Raw genomic sequence first — 14,493 nt, 5'->3', positions numbered from 1 at the left:
GTAAATTTTCAAACTGATATTAGAGAAATCCATAATCTGACAGACTCTGTGAAATCTGTTTCCTCTTCTTCCCCGGCAAGAGATTGACTACATTTCCCAGTCTTCCTTGTAGTTAGGTGTGGTCACATGGCTGGGCTCTAGCCAGTGGGAACGGAGCAGGTAAGATAAGCACCACCTCCTGGACTGGCCCTTTTTAAACCTCCCTTGGTTGACCTCCTTCATGTTCTATTCCTTCTAGGTCACTGAAATAGTTATCAGGGTGGTCTCTGGAGCCGCCTTTGGGAGGTAGGTATCATCAGCACCATCAGTTAGGGTCTCTGACTGACCACCATGAGCAGATTGCTCAGCTCTTAGTCCACAGACACAGAACCACCCTAACACCTACTCAAATCCTTATACTTCTAAAACTAGATTGTAATTACTTGTCCATGAATTTTTGTAGCCAATGGACTATGAGCTCACTGAATATAGTCATTATTCGTGTTTAGATCTTCATAGCCTAATACAACGTCTGGGAAAAAAAGTGGTACCCAGTACAGCTTTACTTAATCATCAGTGTTAGCTGTCTCTGTTAAATTCATGAGCCGCTTCTTGTTTTTTTTTTTTTGTTGTTGTTGTTGTTGTTGTGGTTGTTGTTATTGTTTGTTTGTTTATTTGTTCGTTTTCATAAACCAGATTGGGCAAGAATTACCATACCCACAGGTGGATGCTTACATTTCATCCTAAGAGTATAATTATAGTATAAGCTTTGAACTCTCATTACATACAAAGGGCTCTAAAATTTGTGAGTCATGGATACCCATCGAGTCATATCCACTGAGAGCCTGAGAGATTTGAAAACCCTGGAAGTAGAGGAAACTTCTACTTCTGGCCAAGTTAGAGTAACAGGGATGAGATCTGCCTTCTCACTTAACAAAAAAAGAAAAAAAAAAGGACAAAATATGAACAATAGTTTGGAAAACACTTGACATCAGGCAACAAAGGACAATAACACATACCTGAGGCATGCTACAGAAATATAAAGAATATTGAATGGAGAGGCAAAGGCTGGGGTTCTAGCTCAGGTGGGTCCTATGATTGCACCAGGTGACCACTTTGAGAAGTTTTCCAGGTCTCAACACAGGGAAGGGGATCTAGGCAGAGCCCAGCAGGCAGGCTGAGTTGGGGAGATGAAGGTGAGTCCAAGTAGAACAATGTAGTTGGAGCTCACAGAACCCAGAACCAAACAGAAAAGAGCTGCACAAAGAACTGCAGAAGTCTGCACTACATACCTATTAGAAGAGCTAATGTGGGAAAGACTGACCGACCATATTCAGCATTGGCAAGGGTGTGGAGGAACTACAACTCTCCTACACTGTGAGTGGAAATGTAAAATGGTACAACCACTTTGGAAAACAGCTTGGCAGCTTCTTAAATAGTTACACATCCACCTACCACATGATCCAGCCACTCTACTTTTGGGTGTTTTCACAAATGAATGCATATGTCCAACAAAAATGTATACAAGAAGGCTCATAGCAACTTTGTTTGAAATAACCAAGAACTGGGAACAATCCATATGTCCATCAACAAACAAATGGATCTACAAATCATGGTACATACATACAATGGAATACCACATAGTAACAAAAAGGAATGAATGATTGGTATATGCTACAACATGGATGCATTGCAAAATAATTATGCAGAATGAATGAAGCCACATGCTAAAGAGTATATGATGGCTAATTCTTTGTATACAAAATTCTAGGAAGTGACAATTAATATCACTAATATCACAATGATAGAAAGCAGATCGTTGGTGCCTTGGGGATGGGGGGGACAGGAGGGTTAACAGGGACAGCCTGAAAGAAGGGATTATAAAGGGTCACAATAAAATTCTGGGGGTGATTGGCATGTTCATTACCTTAATTTCATGTGTGTAGATATATGTCAGAACTTACCAAACTACACACTTTAAATATAAGTATATAATATACACACTTAAATGAAGTGTTTGTTTTAAGAAAACCCTGGGATTGAAGGACATAGAGATATAGGTGTCAATTGTAATAAAAGCATCTTTTTTTTTTTTTTAAAGACACGATCTCGCACTGTCATGCAGACTAGAGTGCAGTGACATGATCTTGGCTCACTACAACCTCTGCCTCCTGGGTTCAAGTGATTCTCCTGCCTCAGCCTCCCCAATAGCTGGGATTACACATGCATGCCACCATCCCCAGGTAATTTTTTGGATTTTTACTAGAGACGGGGTTTCACCATGTTGGCCAGGCTGGTCTTGACCTCCAGACCTCAAGTGATCCACCTGTCTCAGCCTCCCAAAATGCTGGGATTACAGATGTGAACCACTGCTCCTGGCCTATAATGAAAACTTCTTAGTCTTGTGCAAAATGGGCTCCTGTACTATCCCAGAAACAGGCACATTGAGGTATCTGCTGGAGCTTCCCCAGAGGTGACTAGTGGGGAAAAAAGAGTATCAGTTGGCATTGGTTGAGGAAGAAAGAGACCTGGGTTCTAGCTCAGACCGTTCTTTTACACACCGTGTAACTTCACATGGAGCTGTCCCAAAACTTGGTTGGGAAGGAACCAAGCTCTTATTTTTAAAAAGCAGGAGGACATAATGGAGAGCATGAGTTTGCAAACCAGACACACCTGGATTTGTTTATCTACCTCGTCACTGAAGAGCAATACCCACAGACGAGTGCAGGAAGCCCAAGTATATGGTGATGAATTTTTACACACTGAAGCTCTCTCCTGAGCTGCCCACATCCAGATCAAGAATCAGGACATTATCAGGCCCCCAGGACCACCCCCTCATGCTCCATTTCAATCACTGCACACATCAAGCAAACCTCAATTCTGATTCAACCTCCACCACTCATCGGCCATGTGACTTTCAGCACATTTTCTCTTTCATAAAGTGGAGTTCATAATGTCAATTTGACAGATTTTATTTTTTGAAGAATAAAATGAAATCGCAGGTTTAAATCACCTACCACAACGTCTAACATGTCAGAGGGTTTTATACACAGGAGTTTCCTTCCCAAGGAGAAGCCTGGAAGGGCCAGACTCCAAGGGGCAGGAGACAATAGAGGACTCAGAGAATCCTAAGGTGCATCAGGGGCATACCTGTGGGTGAGTCACTTTGCCATTCTGGGTTCCAACTCCAATCCCATGAAACGAAGGCCCCATAAACACTGGATTCAATATGGTACTCCTTCAGGACACCCTGCCAGGCATACAAGGATGAATAAGACATGGTTCTCACACTTTGAGAGTTTGGAAGTCAGAGCTCTCTAGTTCTGATCAGCTGTGAGTTTGAACTTCAGTTTCTGTCCAATTGTGTAAATATATGTAAGTGTACAAATGGGGAGATCAGTGACATCTTTGAGGATGGTTCATCACAAGTACCAAAAGCTTTTATTTATTTTTATTTTATTTTATTTTATTTTATTTTATTTTGAGATGGAATCTAGCTCTGTCACCCAGGCTGGAGTGCAGTGGTGCAATCTCGGCTCACTGCAACCTCTGCCTCCTGAGTTCAAGCGATTCTCCTGCCTCAGCCTCCCGAGTAGCTGGGATTATAGGTGCCCACCACCATGTCCAACTAATTTTTGTATTTTTAGTAGAGACAGGGTTTCACTTTGTTGGCCTGGCTGGTCTTGAACTCCTGACCTCATGATCTGTCCTCTTCGGCCTCTCAAAGTGCTGGGATTACAAGCATGAGCCACCGCACCCAGCACAGAAAGATTTTACAACCAGCATCTCGCCTCGCACTCCCAAATCAGAAACTCTAGACTTAGACCCCAGAAATGAGTATGTGTTGCTAATCCCCCAGGTGATTCAGATGCAAGCGGTCTACACAGAGCACATGGGAACCACAGTGAAGGAGCCAGGATGATGGAAGTTGTACTGAGCCCAGGACCTACGTTGCCAAGTTAATCATTACTAATAAATCTCTAAGGCCAATTTGCATCCTCTTCATGTGCCTCTTTTCCCTAAGACATACCAAAAACATATTCTCCTTAATTAAGAATATCCAGTTACTTGAGTTCCAAACAAGTCATTTCTTCTTTCAAACCAGGATCTAAGTTGCGCATCCCTACTGAACATCAGCTATCAGAAATGATTTGCCTGTTTTTCAGCAGCAACTGATCATGACATGACAAGCCTGTCCTGGGGCCTCCTCTGAATAAACAGCCCACAGCACTGAGAACAAACTGTTCTGTCAACCAGCAGGCTGCTAGCACGGACAACTCTGTACACCTGTTGTCACAAGTGCTAATGATAAGTGACACTAATCACTGAGGATGTCTGAAACAGCCTTCCCACAAGAATGGACAGTTGAATCCAATTTCTAGCCTTGGATTATACGAAATAAAGAATGATCATTAATAATTATAATAATAACAATAGCCAGCATTCACAAGGCATGGATCATATGCTCAGATACTTCTGGGCACTTTTAGTGTGTTATTTCACTTACTCCCTGGTATAGAATGGATTATTGATTTCAGTTCTTCATCTTTCATTTTTCCCTTTTTTACATTCTTTGCCATGTGACTTATAGTTGTCCCTAAAGGTGGGGTGTATTTCCCCACTTCTTCCCCTCAGGCAAACCTAGTCTACATCAGCTAACCACAGATGTTTCAGTAAGAATACATGGTGCAAATTAGTGGATAGGAAGTCACTTACGTGGTGACTTGTTATATAACAACGACTGACCAACTCCATCTCCCAGAACAGTGATTAGCAAACCAAGGTCTGGGCCTAGGTTCTGTTTTTGTAAAAAAAATTTTTATTGGAACAAAAAAAGTCCACGTATTTACATGTCATCTATGGCGGCTTTCCTGCTGTAACAGCAGACTTGAGTAGTTGTCACAAAGACAGTATGATTTACAAAGCATAAATATTTACTATCTGGCACTTTACAGAAAAATAATTGCTGGTTCCTGCCCTAGCACAACTTTTCTCAAATATTAGCCTGCATCAGAATCACCTGGAGGACTTATTAAATCGATGTAGCTGAGCCCTAGACCCAGAATTCTGTTGGGTAGGTCTGGAGTGGGACTCAAGAATTGCACTTCTAACAAATTTCCAGGTAGATGCCAATGCACTGGTCTAAGGACCACACTTTAAGAACCATTGCACTACAACAGTGGTTCTCAACTCTGGCTATATATTAGAACCACCTGGAGAGCTCTAGCATTGAGCCCTGGGGTATATCAGTAATTGCTGAAAAGCTGGCCGGGCGCAGTGGTTCACGCCTGTAATCCCAGCACTTTGGAAGGACAAGACAGAGAGATCACGAGGTCAGGAGATCGAGACATCCTGGCCAACATGGTGAAACCCCATCTCTACTAAAAATACAAAAAATTAGCCAGGTGTGGTGGCACATGCATGTAGTCCCAGCTACTCAGGAGGCTGAGGCAGGAGAATCGCTTGAACCCAGGAGGTGGAGGTTGCAGTGAGCCAAGATCGTGCCACTCCACCCCAGCCTGGTGACAGAGTGAGACTCCATCTCAAAAAAAAAAAAAAAAAAAAAAAAAACAACTTCCTGGGATTTTCAGATTTATAACACTACTCAGGAACAACCCTTTTAGTCACTGAATTATTGGCTGAGCAGCTACCATGAACAAGCAACTGTCTTGAAAACCGTTTTGAGGACATAGCCCTGAACCTGAAGGAACTCCTAGTTTGAGGAAAGACACACAGGTAAATAGCAAAAATAGCTCACCTCCTGCATGCTGGAGACGAGCATTCAGTGAGAGGGATATCCTAGGGATGAGCTGTCAGGCAAGAAGGGTAGGAGGAGGTTACCTGGGGGAGGTGACACCTGAAGCAAATTTTGAAGATGGAAATGCAATACACATTTCACCAATAAGGAATGTGGACTCAAAGTTTTAGGTCGCTTGGCTAGGATCACATTCTAGTATGTGGAAGGTCAGGATAAGGATCCAAAGCCAGCTCTTGGAATATTCCCTTCCCACCCTGAAGCCTGTTTATGTTTGCCCTTCTGCATGACAGGTTAGTCGGGGGGTTCTGTTCCAGACTCCAGTCTCAAAATGAATGTAATGACATCTACAAAATAAGTACCTTCTAAAATTGTTGTTATTAAATGATGGATGTCATTGAGTCACGGTTTGATTCAGAAGGCACATCAGGGTCTTCAGGTGTCTCAAGGCCATCCATTCAAGCAGCAGTCATCCAAATATTCTAAGTATGTCAGAATCCTCACTAGGTACTTCAGAATCTTCATTTCTGGTTGAAAATTGTTTTGTACATTACAGAGAAACAAGATATCATTTGCCTCTGGATGGAAGTATACACCACCACCTGATGTCGTATGCTTGCCTGAAAATCAAACTTAAATTCAATCAAGGATCTAAGTACCATTTACCAGAAAAACAGTGAACCACAGAGGCGCAATCTGAGAAATCCAGACAGAATGAATAACTCAGAGCAGAACAAACAACTCAGCTTCTTCAATAAATTTAAATTGTGAGGAAAAGGTTGTTATGAGCTAAATTGTGTCCCCTCTTTAAAATTAAGATGTTGAAGCCATAACCCCCAGTACTTCAGCATGTGACTGTTTTTGGAGATAAGGCCTTTAAAGAAGTAACTACGTAAAAATGAGGTCATGTGAGTGGGCTCTAATCCCGTATGACTGGTGTCCTTATAAGAAGAGGAGATTAGGGTCAGGCGCAGTGGCTGATGCCTGTAATCCCAGCACTTTGGGAGGTTGAGGCAGGTGGGTCATTAGGTCAGGAGTTTGAGACAAGCCTGGCCAGCATGGTGAAACCCCATTTCTACTAAAAAAAAATTAAAAAAAAAAAATAGCCAGGCATGATGGCGTGCACCTGTAGTCCCAGCTACTTGGGAGGCTGAGGCAGAATTGCTTGAAACCAGCAGGCGGAGGTTGCAGTGAGCGGAGATCGCACCACTGCACTCCAGCCTGGGTGACAAAGCCAGGCTCTGTCTCAAAAAAAAAAAAAAAAAAAAGAAGAAGAAGAAGAAGAAGAAGGAAGAAGAAGGAGGAGGAGGAGGAGGAGGAGAAGAAGAAGAAGAAGAGGAGGAGATTAGGACACAGATGGTCCAACAAAGGACCATGTGAAGGCATACAGAGAAAATGGTAACCCACAAGCCAAGGAAAGAGGCCTCAGAAGAAACCAACCCTGCCAACACCTTCATCTCAGACTTCCAGCTTCCAGAACTGTGAGAAAATACATTTCTGTTGTGTAAGGTCTCCAGTTTATGATATTTTATTATGGCGGCCTTAGCACACTAATATCGGGTCCCTTATCTTTAGAGTTGATGCTTTGGGCATTATTCAACACACCTTTGCAAACAGCCTCTAGCAACTTCCAGCTGGTCTGGTCTTTGGTTCCAACTTCCGGCATTATGTAATAAAAAGTCTTATCCTTCTTCCACATTTGAACGCTTTATGTGAGGGAAGCTGCCTGCTACTCACAAGGCTTCCCTTTTCTGCCCTAAACACCTCAGTTCTCTCACTTGTTCCCAGGCCGTGGCTTCCCGATCCTCCCCAAGCATGGTGCTCTTTACACATCTGTAGAACGCCTACGGCTGTGAAGGACTGTGAAGGCCCGCCTTGCTCAGGGCGTTTGAATTCTCTGTTCCCTTTGCCAGAAACCATCCTGGCCTTGGATATTTGCTGGGCCCACTGCTTTGCTTTGTTTGGGTCTCTGCTCAAATGTCGCTTCATCAGAGCAGTATCCCCTGACCTTTTCAATCTTCACCCCTTTACTTTGCTGCTTCTCTTTCTGTAGCACATATTAGACATTTATACAAATCTTTATGGGTTGTCTGTCTCCATCCAATAAACTGAAAGTTCCCTGAGGACAGGTACTCTGTGTGCATCCCTGCTGCGTCCACAGCACTGAGGACAGGGCCTGTTGTTCTGAAGGGGCTCAGCTTGCTGGATGAGTGAGGAAATGACAGTTGTTTTTAAAGTGAGGCATTTCAGTTCCGGGTCACAGCAAATACCACTGCTTATTTCCCCCCCTTCCCTTTAAAAGCACTCAGCAACAAGCCTAAAAGTAGCAGAAGCACTCAGCAACAAGCCTAAAAGTAGCAGAAGGAAGCTCTGTCAGTGGCCACCCAGAGCCCTCAGCATCACTCCCCAACAACAACAAAAAAATCCCTGCCAGCCCGCCCAGGCTGCAGCTGGACAGCCCAGAGACACTTCGCGGCCATCTGTAGACCACCGGGCCCAAGTCAGCCGGCTGGGGAGACAGCAGGAGGCCTCAGGGACACGTGCTTCAGGCAGATGCGCACCCACCCTGAGCACATTCGACTTTCTCCTCATCAGACGGCTCGTTTGCATCTGCCCATGTGTACCTTGGCTTCCACAGCCTCTGTTTACAAATCTGGGTCAAGGAAGGACAGGAATTCCAACAACACGCGATTCACAGAAGCCGGCCTGCGGCCTCTGTTCTCATTTTTCCTTGTAAGAAGGCCGTGTGGAGCAGCATTGAGTCACTGGAGTTGGAGGCCACCCAGACCCAGTTGATGTCCAGCTGTCATCTGTGTTTACCATCATTGCGACTTGGGGAAAATAATATGATCTCTATGAGCCTCTGTTTTCACGCTTTTCAAAAAGAAGATAACGATACAAGCTTATCAGAATTAGAACTGGTGTATAAAGAGAGTAGCACATGGAAATCATTCAGCAATTTGATGTTATTATTTACATTCCCAAGTAATGCTCTAGTGTGTCCCATCTCAGGCAGAATCCTGGAGTTGTCCTTGATCCCACTTTCTGCCAAAGACAACTGGCCATGGTTCTACCTCTTACTTTATCATGAATTCATCTACTTCTTCCTCTTTCTGTGAGGACCTTCACAGGAAGACTGGCTGTTCCTAGCACAGACTCAGGAGTTGTCCCCTGCAAGGTCAGTCATGTCTCTGGCACTTCTGGCTGGGTGATGTTGAGCATGTTATTTATCTTCCATGTGACTTGGTTTTATAATCTGTAAAACAGAATGACAATGGTAGCCCTGGAGTCAACACTGTTGATTCCCTACTAAAAGCTTCTCCCAACACTCCTCTCCGTTGCTACCTCTTGTATGGAAGCTGGGAAGTCAAGTATCAGAGTTCCCAACCTTCTTTGCAGTTAGGGGTGTGCTGTGACTCATTCTGGCCCAAGATACAAGCAGAATTCTGCTGGAAGTGCTGACAAAGCTTGAAGGTTAGGTTATAATATCCATGGGAAATGCTTAGGGAAAGGACTGCCTAATAGAACAGAGATGCCTGTGGAATGAATGTAGCAAGGTGGAGATCAAGGAGGAAACAGAATTCAACAAGAGGAACGAGGTGAGGACCAGGTGCTGTGAGAAGATTTCAGGGAGGTGGATGGTGCTGGAAGAAAAGATAGGACCTGGGCAGGGCCTGGACATCCCACACTGCTTTAAGACGATCTCAGAAACCACCTGTTCCTGGAAGGGAGCTAGTTAAAGAGTCAGTACAAGGGAACCACCATTCATCATTGAACTGTGAAGTGGTTATGAATTGGTCTCCACATCATCTGATTTACATGGCGCACATTCCAGTCACCGTTAAGCGTGAACGGTGTCTTTCATCTCACACTGTCTGGCAGCCTTCTCACCAGACAGGGCAAAGCTTTGCGGGAAACTCCAGGACATAGGGTTGTGCACAGCAAGGTCCCCTGGGTTGCTCTGCAGGGGCAATAATAGCCACAGCCCCACTTGGTGGAACACTCATGTATGATAACCCCTCGTGTGCCCTGTCCCAGCTGGAGAGCTGCTGCACTGTGTCCAGGCCCTCGGAGGCATAAAGGTCAGGGAGAGATGTCAGGAAAAAGTCCAGTGAATGGGTCTGCTATAATCACAGAAACTGCCCCTCACTTTCCTGAATGTAGTGGGTCCCTTCCACCCACCCAGCCACCCCATGGTAGAACTGCTAATATCGAGGAAGAAGCCAGAAAACAAGCAGACAGAAAATATTCCCCCGACAGAGTGGCTTGTGGTCCCAATTGGTCCCAATGAGGTGACCAATTATGGTCCAGAGAGTGTGTCCAGATTCTGACTCCAAGCAGGGGTGGTACTAGCCCCGGCTTGGAGATTGTTCAAATATGTAAAAGGTTATATTATGCTAGGCACTCAGTAGCCCTTTTGAAAACATGTTTTAAATACCTCCAGTGTCTAGTTTCTCACAGGCTTAACCTGGAACACAACCACAGACATGTTCTTTCCAAAATGCAAATCAGACTGTGTCACTTTCCTACTCAGAGATGGGTGGCTCTGCCTTAATGATGAAATTGAAGCTCAACCTGGCAGATGCGTCCACTGTTTCCTCTTTCTCATTTCTCTTTATATGGATGTCCCAAACTCATTTTTATTACTCAGATACACAGTGATACTCATCCTTGCTTGCTTCTGCAGATCATTGCATTCATTCAATAACTTATTCATTGAATGAACATTTATTAAGCACTTCCTGCATGTCTGTATGTTACTTATTAAGATACAATGATGAACAAGAACAACTGCCTGTCCTCGAAGAGCATATGCTCAGGAGTGCCCATGCCTGGCAGCACAGGAGAATCATCCACAGGGCTGCTTAAAAGCACAGAGGTTTGGGCTTCATCCTACTATCTCATAATGAAAAGAGAGGGAAAGGAAACAGCAAGCAAAAATGTCAAAAGAGAATGAGGGGAGCTGATTACAAATTTCTCCTATTACCTTCCTGACAACCAACTGGGTGAATGGGCTGTATAGGGCCACAAACACTGGTTCAAAACTCAGGCATTTTTATATTCTGGCTTGCTGGGACATTTCCCCTTTGCATCTGTGGCTGTGAAATTATTACTAGTTCTCCCTTTTACTTTCAAAAGTGCCCTGTTTTGGATGATAAGTTCTATAATCACCTTATTCTATAGTCAGTTTTACCCTTTCCTACCCATGAGCACTTGGGGGAAATGGCTGAAACTTTCTGAGCCTCAGTTTCATGGTCTCTATCATAGAGTGAGCCATACCTACTTGAGAAGGTGTGAGAATTAAATGAGATGATGTTTGCCAAGTGCCTGGCACAGTAGATGTTTAATTCACAGAAGCTGTTGTTATTGTTTGCCTTGTAGAAAGTGGTTTTCATCTGCTCTGCATTGTTCACTGTCAAATGCAACGAGACCTCAATGATGAGAACATTTAGATGAAGCCCAGAGCATTTATATTAGTGGAGAGGATGGCCTGACTCAGGAAGACATTACTTAGGTAGTCGCTGACCAGGGTGACAAGCCTCTCTTAAGTATCTCTGTTACAATGTTTAAACTTAAGTTCAATGGCCTAGAAAGCTGAACTTGACTACCGTCCTTGTTGGTTTAAATTTCTATAGCGTTAGGTCAAATGCCAGCAACGGGCCCAGAAGGAGGGAACTGCAGCCTATTTTGATGTCCAGGGTCAGGCCGAGGAGAGAGACTGACACATTATCTGTCTGGCTGACCGTTCACTCCCCCACACCACAGTGATGACTCATCAGATGGCAAGAAAGACCCGTCTCCGCCTGTCTGAACAGTGATTCTGCCGGTGATTCATTGTTGCCCACCAGAAAGCCCCCTTCTTAATGTCCTCTTTCTGAGCTCTTCAATTAGCATTTGAGGCCAAGGATATTTAGAGGGAAGGGAGGGTAGAAAGATCTGCCAGCTGGACTAAGTGTGGCCTCACTCAGTGGCAGGGGACACAGGGAGGGAGAAGAGGAAGTGCTGGGTACGGCTTGCTCCCAGAGTGGAACTTGAAAACAGGTAGAGGAAAAAATTATATATAATAAATGCTGAATATTTATAATATCGCAGAGGTCCTTAGAGGTGAAGGAATCTCACCAAGGACAGGAAGAAGGGCCAAAACTTTATAGAAATCAGACATCTTTTTGGATGACATTGCATGATGGTTGCTACTTGAAAGGATTGTTTAGAAGTCTAAGGTATGTCAATGGATCAACATGAAGAGAATATTTGTAGAGTCTAGGATAAAAGGAAGACTAAGGCAGGCGTTATCCAGTGCTGTTCTAGAAAGACAGTCACTGAGGTTGGTAGATATTCAAGTCTCTAGAATTATCCATAAGTTCTCTAGTATGGGCCTAAAAGTGGTTAGTTTTCCCAAAGTGTGATAGGTAAAATTATTAATGTATATACACATAAAGAAAAAATATTTTAGAAGTAATCTGTGCATTCATACCACTTGTACATCAAACCAAGATTATCACATGTATTTTTCTTTGAACACAATTAAGTAAAAATATGCAAACCTTTTCTTTCTCCAGACATGCCAAGCTTCAGCTGAAACTCAGGCCTCATGCAGTTTTCTCTGCTTGGAATGTTCTCTGCCCAACCTTCTCCTGCCCAGCTTCTTGTCCTACAGGTCTCAGGTCTTCTTGTCCTACAGGTCTCAGGTCAAATGCCTTCCTCTCAGCGAAGACTTCCCTGGCCACCTTGTCAACATAAACGTCATCTGGTTATTCTCTCTCCAGCCTGTGGACTATTTTTTCTAAAGAACTTTTCAGGATCTCATCCATATCTTGGTTTACTTGTTTGTAACCTGTCTCTGTCCCCCAGAATGTAAGCTCCACGAGAGCAGCACCTTCTCCTTGACGTTATTCCTGCCTCAATCCTTAGCATCTAGCCCATTGTTTAATACATATTTCTTGAATGAAGACCCATTAAAGTGAATTATAGACTTAATAATGCCATTCATGCATTGGGGAAAAAAAGTGTGGAGTTGTAATTAGGACATGGAGAATTGGGTGTCATCCTGGACATGGCCATAGAAAGGTGTAAAATGTTTGGTGATAATTATACTTTTTTCCCCCTCAAATGAGCCGTAGACCTGAGAGTAAGGTGGGGATGAACTGTTTCCCTATGCTGGTAAATATGGATTAGAACACATGGCTTAAAAATGAGTCAAAAACAGGTTTCCCACTCCTGCCTCTTCTGATAGAGATGACTTACACAGTTACAGCTAGAAAACTGTAATCTTCTCTCTTCCTTTCCTCCCTGCTTCTCTTCTCCACCCCTCCTATCACCCTGACTCAGGGCAAGGGTTGTCCCAGGGAACTGACCTTACAGAAGAGGTAGAAGCTGACAGAACACACCCGTGACTCTGAAAGCCATTCTTTCATGGGGAAGAGCGGACCAGGATAGAAGCTTCCTCCCCAATTCTTCTGAGACTACAAGAATTTCTATTTGGAAGTGAGCTAATGCAGAAATGGGTGGAAGTAAAATGGTTTTCCCTAGAGTAAATATCGTGGTCATGCATGTGTCATGAGTGAAAAGGGAAGTCAAGGACTACTGTAAACCACCATAAGGTCCTAGAGATCAGGGATTATGTCAACTACTATTCAGAGACCACTGATCCTAGCACGTATCTTGTGCCTGGCACACAGTAGTGGTCAATCAGTGTGCACCTAACAATGTGCTCTGAAGGAATGGAAGACTATATGAATGATTGACTAGATTAGTGATTGAGTGAATAAACTATGTATTATACATCTGCCTCTTACAAATCTAGTTAATGTGAGTCTAATCTTAAACCCTGCTCACCTTAGAATATAGAAGAAAAAATATATTTTTTAGACACACAAGGCTGAAAACAAGAACTTGGACAGAAGTGACCCCACTAACTTCTGGCCGTGTTGTAAACCCTCTTGGGACACCTTTTAGCCCCACGGAATCTGGGGATCTTACAGTAGGTAGTTTGCATAATCTGTGATGAACCAATAAGCCATCTCTGCCTACATTCAGTCTCTTGAGGGGAGGTTCTTAACTTAGGTCCATGAACTCTTCAAGGATCAGAAGGTAGATGCCTGGAGGCCTGTGAAGAATAATGAAAAAATACAGCTTGATTTGCACTCATCTCTAATTGAAATTTACTATTTCTATCACTTGTGTATGTAGACAACACATAGTTTATTAGCAATAGCTGTGATTTTTATCACCCACAGAAATGACAGATAATTTCATATCATATGTCAGCTGTGGCAGAGATCATGAAATATTGCCCTCATGTCTATTTCAAAGTTACATTAGTTACTGGACTTCTGCTAGATCTTCCTTGATGCCTTTAAATAGCATATAGAGCACTTGTGGTAGTCAGGCCTCTAAGATGACCTTCAATGACTCCGCCTTCTGGCTTTCACAATTCGTATTCAGCTCTCCCTTGACTGTGAGCTGAACCTAGTGACTTGCTTCTCAAGGATAGAACAGGGCAAAGATGAGGAGGTGTCACGTGTCACATCCATGAGGAGATTAGAAAAGATTATGACTTCGGTCTTGCTCATACTCACTTTCCCTCTTAGCTACTCACTCTGACAGAGCCAGAGGCCACGTTGTGAGCTGTTCGCAGAGAGGTCCACGCAGGAAGAAAACTGAGGGCAGCTTCTGGCCAAGAATCAATGAGGAAATGAGGCCCTCAGTTAGATGTCCTGTGAGAAACCAAATTCTGCCCACAAGCCTGTGAGTGAGCT

General features: G+C 43.7%; 1 long non-coding RNA gene across 1 annotated transcript in view; it reads right to left on the bottom strand.

The window, feature by feature from the left end:
• The window catches only part of LOC102128375 (uncharacterized), a 46,065-nt gene extending 31,972 nt beyond the window's left edge, over window positions 1-14,093 (bottom strand). The window contains exons 1-4 of the long non-coding RNA XR_001493156.4: window positions 12,280-14,093; window positions 7,340-8,990; window positions 6,097-6,261; window positions 3,130-3,229 (exon numbers count right to left, since the gene is read on the bottom strand). This is a non-coding gene — a long non-coding RNA (uncharacterized lncRNA). The remainder of the gene's footprint in view (window positions 1-3,129; window positions 3,230-6,096; window positions 6,262-7,339; window positions 8,991-12,279) is intronic.
• Window positions 14,094-14,493: the final 400 nt, after the last annotated feature.

The sequence above is a fragment of the Macaca fascicularis genome, chromosome 8 (assembly GCF_037993035.2).
Source record: "Macaca fascicularis isolate 582-1 chromosome 8, T2T-MFA8v1.1".
In the NCBI taxonomy this organism is placed as follows: Eukaryota; Metazoa; Chordata; class Mammalia; order Primates; family Cercopithecidae; genus Macaca; species Macaca fascicularis.
Note: the sequence above shows the minus strand (reverse complement) of the source record. Positions and strands in the feature narration are given on the sequence as shown.